The sequence below is a fragment of the Garra rufa genome, chromosome 4, assembly GCF_049309525.1.
Source record: "Garra rufa chromosome 4, GarRuf1.0, whole genome shotgun sequence".
Classification (NCBI taxonomy): Eukaryota; Metazoa; Chordata; class Actinopteri; order Cypriniformes; family Cyprinidae; genus Garra; species Garra rufa.
Window position 1 is genome coordinate 30,543,507 of NC_133364.1, and position 14,101 is coordinate 30,557,607.

At 46.9% G+C, this 14,101-nt stretch overlaps 1 protein-coding gene across 1 annotated transcript in view; it reads left to right on the forward strand.

Annotated features, from left to right (window-relative positions):
* The window catches only part of LOC141332868 (solute carrier organic anion transporter family member 1C1-like), a 55,653-nt gene that overhangs the window by 5,804 nt on the left and 35,748 nt on the right, over positions 1-14,101 (forward strand). The window lies entirely within an intron of this gene.

Sequence of the window (14,101 nt, forward strand, 5' to 3'; positions counted from 1 at the left end):
GGGCAAGGTGTACACGGCAGCAGGTCAGGCTGGGGCTTGCCTTCACACCATGGCAGTCCTACAAGCCTACCAAGCCGACCTGCTAAAAGAGTTAAGCGACGGCGAGGAAGTAAATGTCACTGACATGCGCCGCACGGCAGATTTCGCTCTCCGCGCCACCAGGGAGACCGCCCGCGCTGTTGGGCGTTCCATGGTCGCGGAGAGGCACCTGTGGCTGACCCTGTCCGATCTAAAAGAAAAGGACAGGGCCACGCTCTTGGACGCTCCCCTGCAGCCCGCTGGCCTCTTCGGTGCCTCAGTTGACACAGTTGTCGCTAGGCACTAGGAGGCCCACAAGCAGGCGGCTGCGTTCAAGACGTACCTTCCTCGCCGTGTTTACTCTTCTGAGGCTGCTGGACGGGAGCAGCCTCAGCCGTGTATGAGCTCCTCATATAGAGAGGCACAAAAGCAGAGCGTTGCCGCTCGCGCTCCTCCGGCGAAGCCTAGAGGGCTAAGTCGGGGGCCTCTAAGAAGAGGCCTGACCTGAGGGTCGTCCTCCAATCTAAGAGGTCCTCGGCTAAACGGCCCTGACGGTTGTGTCTCAGGGCCGATGAGGGCAGCCCCTCTCGAGGGGGTTTGCGTTGCATCACAGGTTATGGTCACCAAACCCCCTCGGGGCCCTCAGGAGATCTGTCAGCTAACCCTGCCAGTGTTACAGGGCGTGGCAATCTCCCGCAAACAGTATTCTCTAGCCCTTCCGCCCGGAAACGTAGCGGACCTGGAGAGTTCGCAACCCCTACGGGGGTCCTCAGAGAAACTAGTTCAGGTGCATCCTGCCAGTGCGCTGTTACAGGTCACCGAATTAGTTCCTCAAATAAATCCAGAAGCCAGCCTCGAGAGGCTGGTCTCTGGATTTATTAGAGGAGCTAACTTGGTGACCTGTAGCAGCGAACTGGCAGGATGCACCTGAAGTGAGCGCTCTAGAGACCCCCGTGGGGGTGGCGAACTTTCTGGTTCCGCTACGATTCCGGGCGGAAGGACCAGAGAATGATGTTCGCGGGAGACTGCCGCGCCCTGTAACACCGGCAGGGTTAGCTGACGAATCTCCTGAGGGCCCCGAAGAGAGGTGGTCACCGTACTCCTCAGAGGCGGTGAAGCACCTAAGTCTTCGAGAGGGGCTGCCCTCATTGGCCCTGGGCCACGACCATCAGGGCCATTTAGCCGCGGTCCTCTTAGACTGTAGGACGACCCTCAGGTCCGGCCTAGTCTTAGAGGACCCCGGCTTGGAGTGTTGCTGAGCCCGCCCTCTAGGCTTAGCCGGAGGGGTGCGGGTAGCAACACTCCTTTTCTGTGCATCCCGGTGCGAGGAGCTAGCTTGCGGCTGGGGCTGCTCCCGTCCAGCAGCCCCAGAGGAGTAAGTGCGGCGAGGAAGAAACCGCTGGAACGCCGCTGCCTGCCTGGGGGCCTCCTGGTGTCTGCTGACAACAGTGTCCACAGAGTCACCAAAGAGGCCAAAGGGCTGCAGGGGGGCGTCCAGGAGCGTGACCCTGTCCTTCTCCTTCATGTCGGACAGGGTCAACCAGAGATGCCTCTCCGCGGCCACCAAGGCTGCCATAGACCGCCCAATGGCACGGGCGGTCTCCTTGGTGGCGCGGAGCGCCAGGTCTGCGGTCCTGCGCATCTCTGTGACGCTCACTTCCTCACCGTCACTAAACTCCTTCAGCAGGTCGGCCTGGTATGCCTGGAGCACAGACATGGTGTGTAGGCAACCACCAGCCTGACCTGCTGCCGCATATGCCTTACCCATCAGACCAGACGTGATCTTTAGTGGCCTGGTGGGTAAGGACGGAGCCTTCAGGGACGATGCCAGGCCGGGAGACAGATAGCTCGCTAGTGTCTGCTCGACCTGGGGCATCGCCCTGTAACCGTATTCCTCCATCCCCCCCACATTACCGTAGTAATCAGAGGTGGGGGAGAAGAGACGCGAGGAATACGGTTTTTCCCACGATCTCCTGATCTCTTTGTGGAGATCGGGGAAAAAAGGAAGGCTCCGTTTGGGAGGTGCTGGCTTTGCCCGCAGGAAGCGCTCATCGAGCCTGCTTCCCTGCGGTTCATGATCTTGTGCTGGTGGCCAACTGATGTTAAGCTTGGCCACCGCGCTAGTCAGCACCTCCACTAGCTCCTCGTATTGGGGTGAATGGGGGGGCGGTTGTGGGGTGTCAACGCTCTCAACATCAACCTCCTCGGAGGAAGACAGAAGGAGCGCTGACTCCTCCTCTTGGAGGGAAGGAACCGCAGTGCGGGCTTCCTCATCCAAGAGGAGGTCATACGATCCGCTGGGTGAGGAGAGAGATAGGGGATCACCCGTCTCAACTCCCTCCAGCAGATCTACCTGCGAACCCCATGAGTGCAGCTGCCGCTCCGCCTCAGCGGAAGCGGGGCCAGACCCACGGGGAACGCTAGTGAAAGCCCCCTCCTCAAAGAGGGCTTTCCGGGAACGGAGCAACCGCAGCGGCATTCGCTCGCACTGCGGGCAGCCAACCCCCTCAAGGGCTGACCTAGCATGCTCCGCTCCCAAGCAGACTACACATAGATCGTGTGTATCCCCACCAACAATGAAACGTTGGCAGGGAGGGACACACTTTCTATGTGGCTGCTCAACCGCTCTTTTTGCTTTAAAAGATCGTTTTCCCCCTTTTGGCATACTGCTCAAATAAAAGTGGTGCAATTTGGCACGAAAAAACAGCAGTAAAACCAGACAGACAAAGACACAGAGCGCTCTCGCTGAATGACAAAAGCTGACGCCAGCTTCAAACGCACGTGCTTATATACTTCCTGGTCGATGACGTCACCGTGCCTGTGACGTCACTCCCGTTTCTCATTGGACGTTGGACATGACTCAGAGTGCGGCCCGCCAATGGCGTTCCCCAAAGTGTCTCAGGACGCAGTGTAGAGTTCCCGGAAGGGAACTATAATCGCAATAAGATTATCAGTATCAGTTTTGGATTATCAGGATGACGCTTCTCTGGTGTTGTAATATTTTGAATTCTTTTCCAAATTGCTCCCACAGAAGGACAATGAAAGCAATGACGAAGAAGTAGGGACATCTACTTAAATATAGTCAGGCTTATGAAGAGCACTCTCATCAGAGTCTTACAAAAAATATAGTGATATGGCAAATTCCTCCAATGACTTGACTTGACTTGACTTGACCAACTCACCAACAGCAGGGTTACAACATCAATAAACAATCCACTGAACGGCGAGTTGTGATGAACCAAAGTGCAGTTTAAAAGGATAGTTTGCCCATTTTAGACATGAAGTTGTATGCAATCCTTACCAGCACTATAATGTATACACACTGACCCACTCTGTGGTCACCTTCCTGGTCAGAGTTCTGGCCGCTGGAAGTTTTTCAAGAAAGCACGGGTAAGCTCTATTTTCTAACTTTATGTCGCATAAGAGAGGTTTATTTTGAAGCTAACGTCAGTTTTTAGGCTACACTGAGAATATGCTAACCGGGAAATGATAGCATCGACAATAATCGACTGTCTATGTGGTAAGAAAATCTGCAAATGTCTTTACTAATGAATTGAATTGAATCTATATAACACAACAAAATGTGATGCTTCGCTATTGCTGTTATTGTCTGTAACTATGCGGAACGTGTGTCTGTATCATCGTGTTTATAAGTGTGCTTGAAGTCACATTCAGGTAGGTCTAAACCATGGATCTCCAACTCCGGTCCCCGTGAGCTACATTCCTGCAGCTCTTAGACCAGGGGTGGGGAACCTTGGCCCTCATCCTGCAAAGTTTCCATGTTTCCCTGCGCAAACACACCTGATTCAAATTAACTAGTGATTGTGCAGAACTTCATTGGCTGTTGGATCCATTTGATTTGAGTCAGGTGTTGTGAAGCAGGGTTGTATGAAAAACTTAGAGGACTGCGGCCCTCGAGGACCAGGGTTCCCCATTGAACACACACACAATTGAGGTTTTGTGTTGCAATCAATAACATTTGATTTGATCTTGTGTTTACCAAGGTACGCATGTCTGCACCCACTATGGCTGAAACAGCACCGACAGAGGCTAGCAGTGGTGACCCCGAATATGAAGTGTTTTCTGGACTCCCACAGTCAACACCTCAGAAGTGTTCGGAGAAAAAAAAATTGACCTTGATTCTCACAAGCCCTGCTGAAGCAATTCGAGGAACAAGGCCATCAACCTCTGGCACTTATACAGCCCTACCGCACTTGGAAAAAGTCGCAGGTAAGCACACATTTCCATCTTTTTGGCACATCATAATCCTGACAAAGTACACATCCACAAAGTACACATTATTTAAAATAAACACAGTGCATGCACCTATCAGCCATGTTTGTGACCGACATTCAGTAAGTCAACACAAACACTTCAATTTGACTTCTCTATGTTTTTCTTCATTCAAAGTCAATGTGCCCAAGCTCTGCCGTTGCATCTGAGACACTGGATACAAGTTTGAGTTCCATAGAAGCAGCTGATGACAGCACATTTCTTCCACTGAGTGGCTCTACGTCATCTTCCTCAGATGTGAGTGTGACAGCAGACCAGCAAGGCAACTGGTCAGAGAGAAAGTGGACTGTGAACGAGTCAGCCCTTATGGAACTTTTTACAACTTGTCACACTTGCAGTGTAGCCATTGATGAGAAGACCACAGTGAGTAATGGATCCATGATCAAGGTGGAATGGACATGCCTGAATCAATATAAGGGAGTGTGGCGATCTTGTCCTGAGATCCGTGGAATGCCAGAGATTAACCTGGTATCTTCAGCAGCCATTATTTTTACCGGAACCACACAGACAGAAATTCAAGAATGGGCTGATCTCATCAATTTACAACTGCCAAAAATGATGTCATACTATTCACTCCAATCTACTTATCTGATACCTGTGGTTCATCAGGCGTACACTGACATGCAAGAGTCAATTTTGTCAGAGCTTCAGGACACTGTATGTGCAGGTGGACACACAGACACTTGAGGCGATACGAGGTACAATTTATGTTTTGGGTATTGTATGACTGAGATTGTGCACTTATGTTATGACAATTACATCATTTTCAAGCGTCTTACAAGGAACTTCCCTTTTTTAATATTCCAGATCTGATTCTCCAGGCTACAGTGCTAATTACACTACCTACAGCTTTATGGATGACTCAACAAAAAAGATCATCATGTCTGATCTAATCCAGGTAAAATAAATTCTATTTTAAAATGTAGTAATTTCGCCTCTTTTATAGTGTCATCATTTTATGATTTTGTGTGCCTTTTCTGCACGTCTTTCTGTTCTGCCTCTATTTTCAACAAAGGTATCAGAGGCTTCAAGTTCACCCGTGATGGAGGCTGTTGGTTTCCGGAGGGGACTGGATCGTCTGCTGGTCAGTTGGGTAACTTGTGCATATAGAATTACAAGTAAAGGAAGCTGTTGTAGACTTCCCCATCAATTTCTCATAAATTAATCATCAGGGTCTCCCCCCCCCCCTTTTTTTTTTTTTTACAAAAATGTAGGCGTAAAAAAGAAGGCAAGTGCAGCAGCAAAGAAAATAGATAACCTGGACTTGCAGCCATGGGTCAAGTCTCTGGGAAATCACTTCTGGTGGTCGTGCAGCTCTTGTGGTGGAGATGAGAAGGTGGAGTTTAGTTTATTCTATAACCTGATGTCATAAGACTCATTTTACTTTATAATGCAATTTTTAGATGTTTTTCACCTCTCCACATCTGTTCTAGATTTTTAAATCACAACTGCCGCTTGCCAACAATTGTGATAGTAATCTAATAGCCGGTGTTCATCATTGGATGAACGGATTTTCATTGCCTTGTGTAATTTGCTAAACAGTGTCAACAAACAAAAACAATATGAATTGAGATGCCGGTGGACCTCTATCTTGCATCATGTGTGTGGCATCCACTGCTGGGAAGATGATGGCCAGGAGTACCAGTGCTACCATGAAGACCTTTCTGAGGAGCAGCAAAGGAGAAAAAAAATGGCGGCTATTTGACTTTTGACAGGGAATCAGGGCCCCACTTGAAGGAAAATGCGTATATGATGTTGCATTTGTCCTTTGCTAAAATAAATGTGCATTAGCAAGTTTTCCAATAAGGCAAATAAATATTTTTTTACCCTCAGCATTAGAAATAATTTTGCAGACATAAAATGTCATGTCTTTGATATGTGAAGTAGAAAATGTCATATAAAATATTTTTTTTCGTCAGGGGTGCTTGAGGTTTTTTTATAGCTCTATGCTCAAGTATGCAGAGAAGAGACGGCACTACTCATATGTCACCATGCAGGCCAGGATCCAACTAAGCGTCTTGGATCACAACCACAATGTTGGCCGTCAGCATGACAGCACTGAGTTGGGTGAGTATGGCAGATACAGCACATCATGGCCATTACCACTGATCAGAACTGGTAACTTTCCATAGTTTTAGCAAAATAAGTTTTCTGAGTAAATTTCCAGGTGGCCAAGTGTAATGGTCGGCACTTCCCCCTACCCTAATTTTGATCTCCAGTCATTCAACCACCACCACAGGGGGTAGGTCACTCTGGAACCCCCATTGTTTCCCACAATTGGCCTATCAACACCTCCTCAGGTTTGAAGACTCAAATATTCTATCTGAGATTCTACCATTACATTGACATGACCATGTCCATTTATCTTTCTTTTGCTGTGCATTGCATTTTGGCATCAACCACAGCTTTGCAGTCATGGGTGTCCCTTGCACATGTCTTTATGAGAAACAACTTTATTTACCCTTGTAGACCACACACACACGCCAAGGACTCAATTTAATATTGTTTATTGATTGTTTATTCATTGTTTATATTGTATATGTTTATATTATATTGTTATAATTCTTTACTCTTTTTTAACTATCCACTGTGCTGCTGCAGCACCGAGAATTTCCGAAAATCTTGGCCATCACTGTTCTGACCAAACAACCTGTATCAACTGTCACCTCAACCCAAATACCCCCCTCTCCCTTTCAACTTGTAACAGCACACAAATTTAAATATTATCAACAGACCACTGTATGTCACTTGAGGGTTATATTCCAAATATTACTATTCAACAACATCTGTTACAACTGTACTAACACAGATGGTTACTATTGAACAACATTCTGTTCTTGAATGAAATGACTGTACAAACGGACTATATTGAAGTCATAATACATGTATTGCTAGTTTCAAAACACTTATCATCTATATATATTGGAATACTGTATAAACCACCCTGTCATGCCATGCTATCACTGGGTTAGACCTTTAGAGGTTTTAAATTCAAAAGAGAAAACCAATGAATTACTTTACTCTTTCCAACCACCGGGCATTATTTCTAGGAAACATTATAGTGGATAATCATATCTTTCACACGTTACACTGTTTTGGCCATGCTGTTGGCCAATTTCTTTATTTGGGAATACTGTTTTAGTGATCCATTTCTTCTTCTAATTTACAGGAAAAGATAAATACAACGTCTTCCATTCAAGGCAATCCAATCAGTAGGTTGTAAGGAAACTGTATGAGCCAACAAAACAAGACTTCCGGAAAGACTTGGTGCAGCAGGTAATTTTACGGTGGCTTGACAAAAATGTCACACTAGGAGACAAGGTGTTCCAGATACATCCTCCAATCAACCTGCCGGCCAACATTGCACCCACTCCAAAGCCAAACAAAGATAACTTGGTGGCACATCACACATCCTGCTTCTGAAAATAACTTATAATCAACAGGGATGAAAGGAATTAAACATTCACAGGGTTTATTTCTGTTTTCATACAACATGTACATATGTGAAAATGTATTATTTGAATATTATACTGTTCAAGAAAACATTTTTCTTTGACACATCTAAAACAAAATCTCTGCTTCCTCTGACTCCTTGAACCCTTGATACTGTCCATTTGGTGATGGATATTTTGTTCTTATGAGGTCCACCACACATGAGGGAAGAACACATCTGTGGCCTTTGCCGAGCTTGTCTCCTTTTAGGGACCATTCTGTCACCATGCGATAGGCAACAAGCCTGTACTGTCTAAAAGAGCAAACAAACAACACAATATAAGCTGGTACATATTTTATGAAAAGTAGAAAACAGTACTTATCTTTGTAGTTATTTTTCAAATCTGGACGACAGCATTGAGGGCTTTATACAGAATCAACAAAATGACTGCTGAAGATTTGTCTGGAGAAACACTGGAGGTAAGAATGAAATGCATAGCCTATAGATAATTGCAATAATTCTAGTATCCATCAAACCCTGAGCATCAATTGTGAAATGAATTGGCAGATACATTTGGTTATAAAGACAGTATTTCAGTGGTTGATGTAGGTTAGTTACATTTGGTGTCAACTCAGTAATAAAATTATTAATAATTTATTAATAATTTTATTACTGTCCACTCAATAAAATAATATTCACGAGTTCCCTCCTACAGATAATGAACTGAGCGAAAGGTTGTGCATATTTGGCGTGCTGTCCGGGAGAGGGCCTCGAGCTCGGTAGTCATTCCCGAGCCCGTGGCTCTCCCCCGCCCGGGGGGAGGGGTCCGAGCTCAGCACTGGCCCAAACCCTATAAGCGCTCCCCCCCTATGGGCTGAAGGTGAGGAGACGGGGTGGAGGAGGGGCGTTGACAAGACAAGAGATGATGAAGGTAGGATTGTTGTGTTATTTATAGGGATTTTTTCTGTGCTGATTGCTAAGGGTGAATTGACCGTGTTAATTATCTGTGCAAGCTCCTCCCGAAACTTGTTAATAAAACATCACATAATAATGCAGTCAGATAGGCTATTCTATAGCCAACTGGTAAAGACAACGTGAAGTTGTCGAATTCTGAAATAAAAAAACTACAAAGCAACATGAGAGATCACACTTACTCTGCAGACATCTGACCGTCAAGTCCAGCTGGTTTGGGTCGCTTATTCCAATTGATTTTAGGTACGTAGAAGAACGTCTCCAGGACACCAGCATTTAGCATTGCAGGGAAAACATCATTGGATGTAATGCAGACAGACACTGCATTGGCCTCTTCATCAATCGATAGGTTTTGCATCTGTGGCATTATGAGTTCCCATTCGTGGCAGCAATAGCTTTCAACCTCTGTTGGCATAACTTGACAATGTGAACAAGTGCACCACCATTTGTCGTTCATCCTGGTTCTTGCTACAGCTGTGGGCCCAGCATCAACTTGGACAACTTCATCTCTGTCCTCTCGCTCTCTCTCTTCCTGCACTATCTCCATCTGCTGAAGTTCGGCATCGGTATACTCCGGTTCATAAAGGTATCCCTTTGGCGTTGTGCTAAAATTACTTTCATCATCATCTGTTCCGTCTGACATTGTGCTAAAATTGGTTTCATCATCAGAAGTTTCGTAGTCAGACATGTTGTCAGCGAGTCGCGCTATCAACAACTGATCGTAACGTGCGCATTGATAGAAATGGAAAGAAAATAGTGCCGATTAAAACTGAGGTATGAATTTTGTCTGGAGTGTTTTTTGTGATGTAAATTAATCAAGCTTTGAAACGCATATATTTTTTTCACGTTAAAAACGCACAGTTTTGAGGCCCCGGAAACTGACCGGGACTACTTTTTTGAAAAACTTCCATCAGCCAGAACTCTGACCAGGGAGGTGACCACAGAGTGGGTCAGTGTGTATACACTATAGTGCTGGTAAGGATTGCATACAACTTCATGTCTTAAATGGGCGAACTATCCCTTTAAGAAGGAAAGAAAGGATGTGACATGTGGCCAAGTATGGTGACAAACAACCGGAGCAGTGGGCAGCCATATTGCTTGCATATTGAGGTTTTCATGAACTAGTGGATTGTCCAATACTACAGCTTTGCCATAACTGTCTGCCAGCACTGACAAATATTCACCAAAGATTTGTTAGTAGCATCAAACCGTTTCTTGTCGGCAACGATTTGCTGCAGATTCAGTACAGATCAATCACTGCAAACCTCTGGCAATTATTTATAGGAATTAATTTTTAATTAATTTGCCATAAATTTATGAAATATTAATAGCAAGGGTGATAAATTATGCATTTGAAAGGCACACACAAGGCACTCTGGTGCATGTGCAGCCCTCTACATATTCACCAAGTGATCAGATTTGTTGTGGCATTGTACATTTTTGTTGGTTGATGTTTGTTAAATGCTGTTACAGTGTCATTTATTATTGTTGTTATATCTGTCTAAAGTTCATTTTTCTCTGTGGGCATTTAAAGTCTGGCATTATATAACACCTACTGTAAATCAAAAGTTTTCAACTCTGGCCCTCAAGATCCACTTTCCTGCAACATTTAGCTCCAACGCTGATCAGTCTCAATGCCAAGTTCTTAAAATGTACCACCCATTGAAACACGTTTAGACCATATTCAAGACATGTTTAAATGCAATATCTCTAGAAGAAAAAAAGGTTTAACCATCAGGCTAAAAGGTAATAACTTACACCTAAATACATTTATTTATTTCCCAGCTGACAGATACAAGTACGATACAACTGCCGCCCACAGTAATGATGCTGATCATTTCACAGTGAGTGCTACATGCTTATTTGACACCCAGAATACTGTTCAACAGCAGAGCAGAGAAGTTCATTGTCATTGCCCAAGCTCCACCTCTTAGAAACTGGGGGTCGTGCATTGATGTGTCCAGCCCTGAATTTATGATTCCTGAATCTCACTCTGCAGAGATAAAGATTCAAGATGTTAAAACTCAAACAAATTGTGTATCAAATCAAATTCTCAAACACAGGAGGTTCTTCAGGTTTGCTTTAGAGGGTGACGTGTGACAGTTTCAGATTTCTCCCTTCATCTCACACCCTTACAAAGGAATGCATACTTGGCTCAGTTGCAACTCCAGGACATTCATATACTAAGTTACCTCAATGACTGACTAATTTTAGTACAGTCCAAGGATTTAATAGTTAAACATCGTTAAACATTGTTCTCACCCACTTAAGTGTCTAAGACTGAACTTCAAAAGTGTGCTCTTGGTGAGGTAAAATAATTTTTTTCTGGGGGGTACAAGTTATTAGAAAGTTATTTGTGTGAATGCATATTGAAGATTATTTCGCTAATTTAAGTTAAGAACACAAAAATGCGTTCCCTTCCGGGAACTTCGAGCCGCGTCAGAAACGCTTTTGAGAACGCCATTGGCGAACCACGCTCTGAACGTAGTCTGTAACAAACCGGCGTGGTGACGTAAGCGACCAGGAAGTATAAAAGCATGTGCGTTGAAGACAGCGTCAGCTTTTGTCATTCAGCGAAGCGCTATATGTTGGTCTATCTGTTGCATAATCTGCTGTTTTCTGTGCCAGTTTGCACAACTTTATTTTGAGCGATTATGGCAACCAAAAAAGGGGGAAAGTTTGATTATAGAGCAGTTGAGCGGCCACACAGACGGTGTGTTCCTCCCTGCCAATGTTTCATTGTTGGTGGGGATACACACAGTCTGTGTGTAGTCTGCCTGGGAGCGGAGCATGCACAGTCAGCCCTCGAGGGAGCTGGTTGCCCGCAGTGTGAGCGTCTTCCACTGCGGGTGCTTCGCTCTCTGAAGGCTCTCTTCGAGGAGGGAGCCTTCACCAGCGTTCCTCGCGGGTCTGGCCCCGCTTCCGCCAAGGCGGAGCGGCAGCTGCACTTGTGGGGTTCGCAACTCGATCTGTTAGAGGGAATGGAGACGGGTGAACCCCTATCTCCCTCCTCACCTAGCAGATCGGTAGACCTCTTACTGGATGAGGAAGCCCGCACTGCGGTTCCTTCCCTCCAGGAAGAGGCGTCAACTCTTCTCCTACTTTCCTCTGAGGAGGTTGATGTGGAGAGCGTTGCCGAAAGTATTCAACCGCTCCCCCGATCCTCGCAGTATGAGGAGCTCTTGAAGGTGGTGACTCATGCGGTTGCAAAGCTAAACATCAGCTGGCCCGCCGAGCAACATCATGAACCGCAGAAAAGCAAACTTGACAAATGCTTTCTGCAGACCAAACCATCACCTCCAAGATGGAGCCTTCTGTTTTTCCCCGATCTCCAGAGTGAGCTGTCGGGAAAACTATTTTCAGCCCGCTTATTCATCCCCTCTTCTGATTTCTACGGTAATGTGGGAGCGGTGGATGAGTGCTGCTACAAGGCGATGCCACGGGTTGAACAGACGCTGGCCAGCTATCTGTCACCCGACCTGGCATTGTCCTTGAAGGCTCCGTCCTTAGCCTCCAAGCCTCTTAAGACAACTTCCGGCTTGTTGGGTAAGGGGTACACGGCTGCAGGTCAGGCCGGTGCTTGCTTGCACACAATGTCTATCTTGCAAGCTTACCAGGCCGACCTGCTCAAGGAATTAGATGACGATGAGGAGGTTAACATCTCGGAGTTGCGCCGTACAGCAGATTAGGCTCTCTGCGCCACCAAGGAGACTGCCCGCGCTGTTTGGCGGTCTATGGCAGCCCTTGTGGCGGCGGAGAGACATCTGTGGCTGACCCTGTCCGACATGAAAGAGAAGGACAGGGTCCTCCTCCTGGACGCCCCGCTTCAGCCTTCTGGTCTGTTTGGTGACTCGGTCGATTCAGTCATCAACAGATACAGGAGGCTCGTAAACAAGCGGCGGCATTCCAGCAATACCTGGACTGGAGCAGCCCCAGCTGTGTACCAGCTCCTCACACAGAGAGGCGCAAAAGAGGAGCGTTGCATCCCGTACCCCTCCAGAAAGACCAAGAGGGCGGGGTCAGCAACATTCCAAGCCGGGGGCTTCGAAGACAAGGCCCGATCTGAGGGTCGTGCTGCAGTCTAAGAGGTCCTTGGCTAAGAGGCCCTGACCTTTATGGCCCAGGGCCACTGAGGGCAGCCCCTCTCGGGGAGGAATGGGGTTCACCACAGTACATGGTTCCTCCTCGGGGCCCTCAGGAGATCTGTCAGCTAACCCTGCCAGTGCTACAGGGCGCGGCAGTCTCCCGCAAGCCTTTTCTGGTTTCTCCGCCTGACATCGTAGCGGAACCAGCGGGTTCACCACCTCTACGGGGGTCCCTAGAGCAGTTAGTTCAGGTGTCTCCTGCCAGTCAGCTGTTACAGGTCACCGAATTAATATCTCAAATAATACCAGAAACCAGTCTCGAGAGGCTGGTTCCCTTAATACACTTTCTGGCAGCGTGGAAACTACTGCTGAATGTGTCTTCATGGGTCCTGCGTACTGTAGAGAAAGGTTATTATATCCAGTTCGGCGCTCCGCCGCCACCTTTCAGCGGGGTATTTCCTACTCTTGTGAGCCCCAAGCAGGGTCTGGTAATGGAACAGGAAGTAATTTCTCTTCTGAGGAAGGAGGCCATCGAGGTGGTCCCTCTTCAAGAAAGAGAGTCTGGGTTCTACAGCCGGACTGAGGATGGAGGGCTGCGGCCCATTCTAGATCTCAGACGATTGAACCGCTCAGTCAGAAAACTGAAGTTCAGAATGTTAACTGTCAGTCAAGTCGTGTATCAAATCAGGTCCGAGGACTGGTTTGTCACGATAGATCTAAAAGACGCTTATTTTCACGTCTCCATCCTTTGCCAGCACAGGAAGTTTCTGAGGTTCGCTTTCAGGGGCGAAGCTTACCAATACAGAGTTCTTCCTTTCGGCCTAGCACTCTCACCCCGGTCGTTTACAAAGTGTGTAGATGCTGCTCTGGCTCCTTTGCGACTCTAGGGCATCCGCATACTCAATTATATAGACAACTGGCTGATTTTAGCCAGCACAGAACAGCTAGCGGCTCAACATCGAGATGTTGTTCTCGCTCACGTGAAAGAGCTGGGGTTGAGACTCAACACCAAGAAAAGTGTGCTTTCTCCATTACAGAGGACCACTTATCTAGGTGTCGTATGGGATTCAACCACGATGCAGGCACGTATGTCACCTGCTCGGATCAAGTCGATCCTCACTGCAGCCAATGTGGTCAAGCTAGGCCTCTCACACACTGTGAAACAGTTTCAGGTACTGTTAGGTCTCATGGCAGCTGCATCCAACGTGATACCTTTTGGACTGCTCCACATGAGACCGCTACAGTGGTGGCTCAAAACCAAAGGGTTTTCCCCGAGGGGGAACCCATTCCGCACGATCAA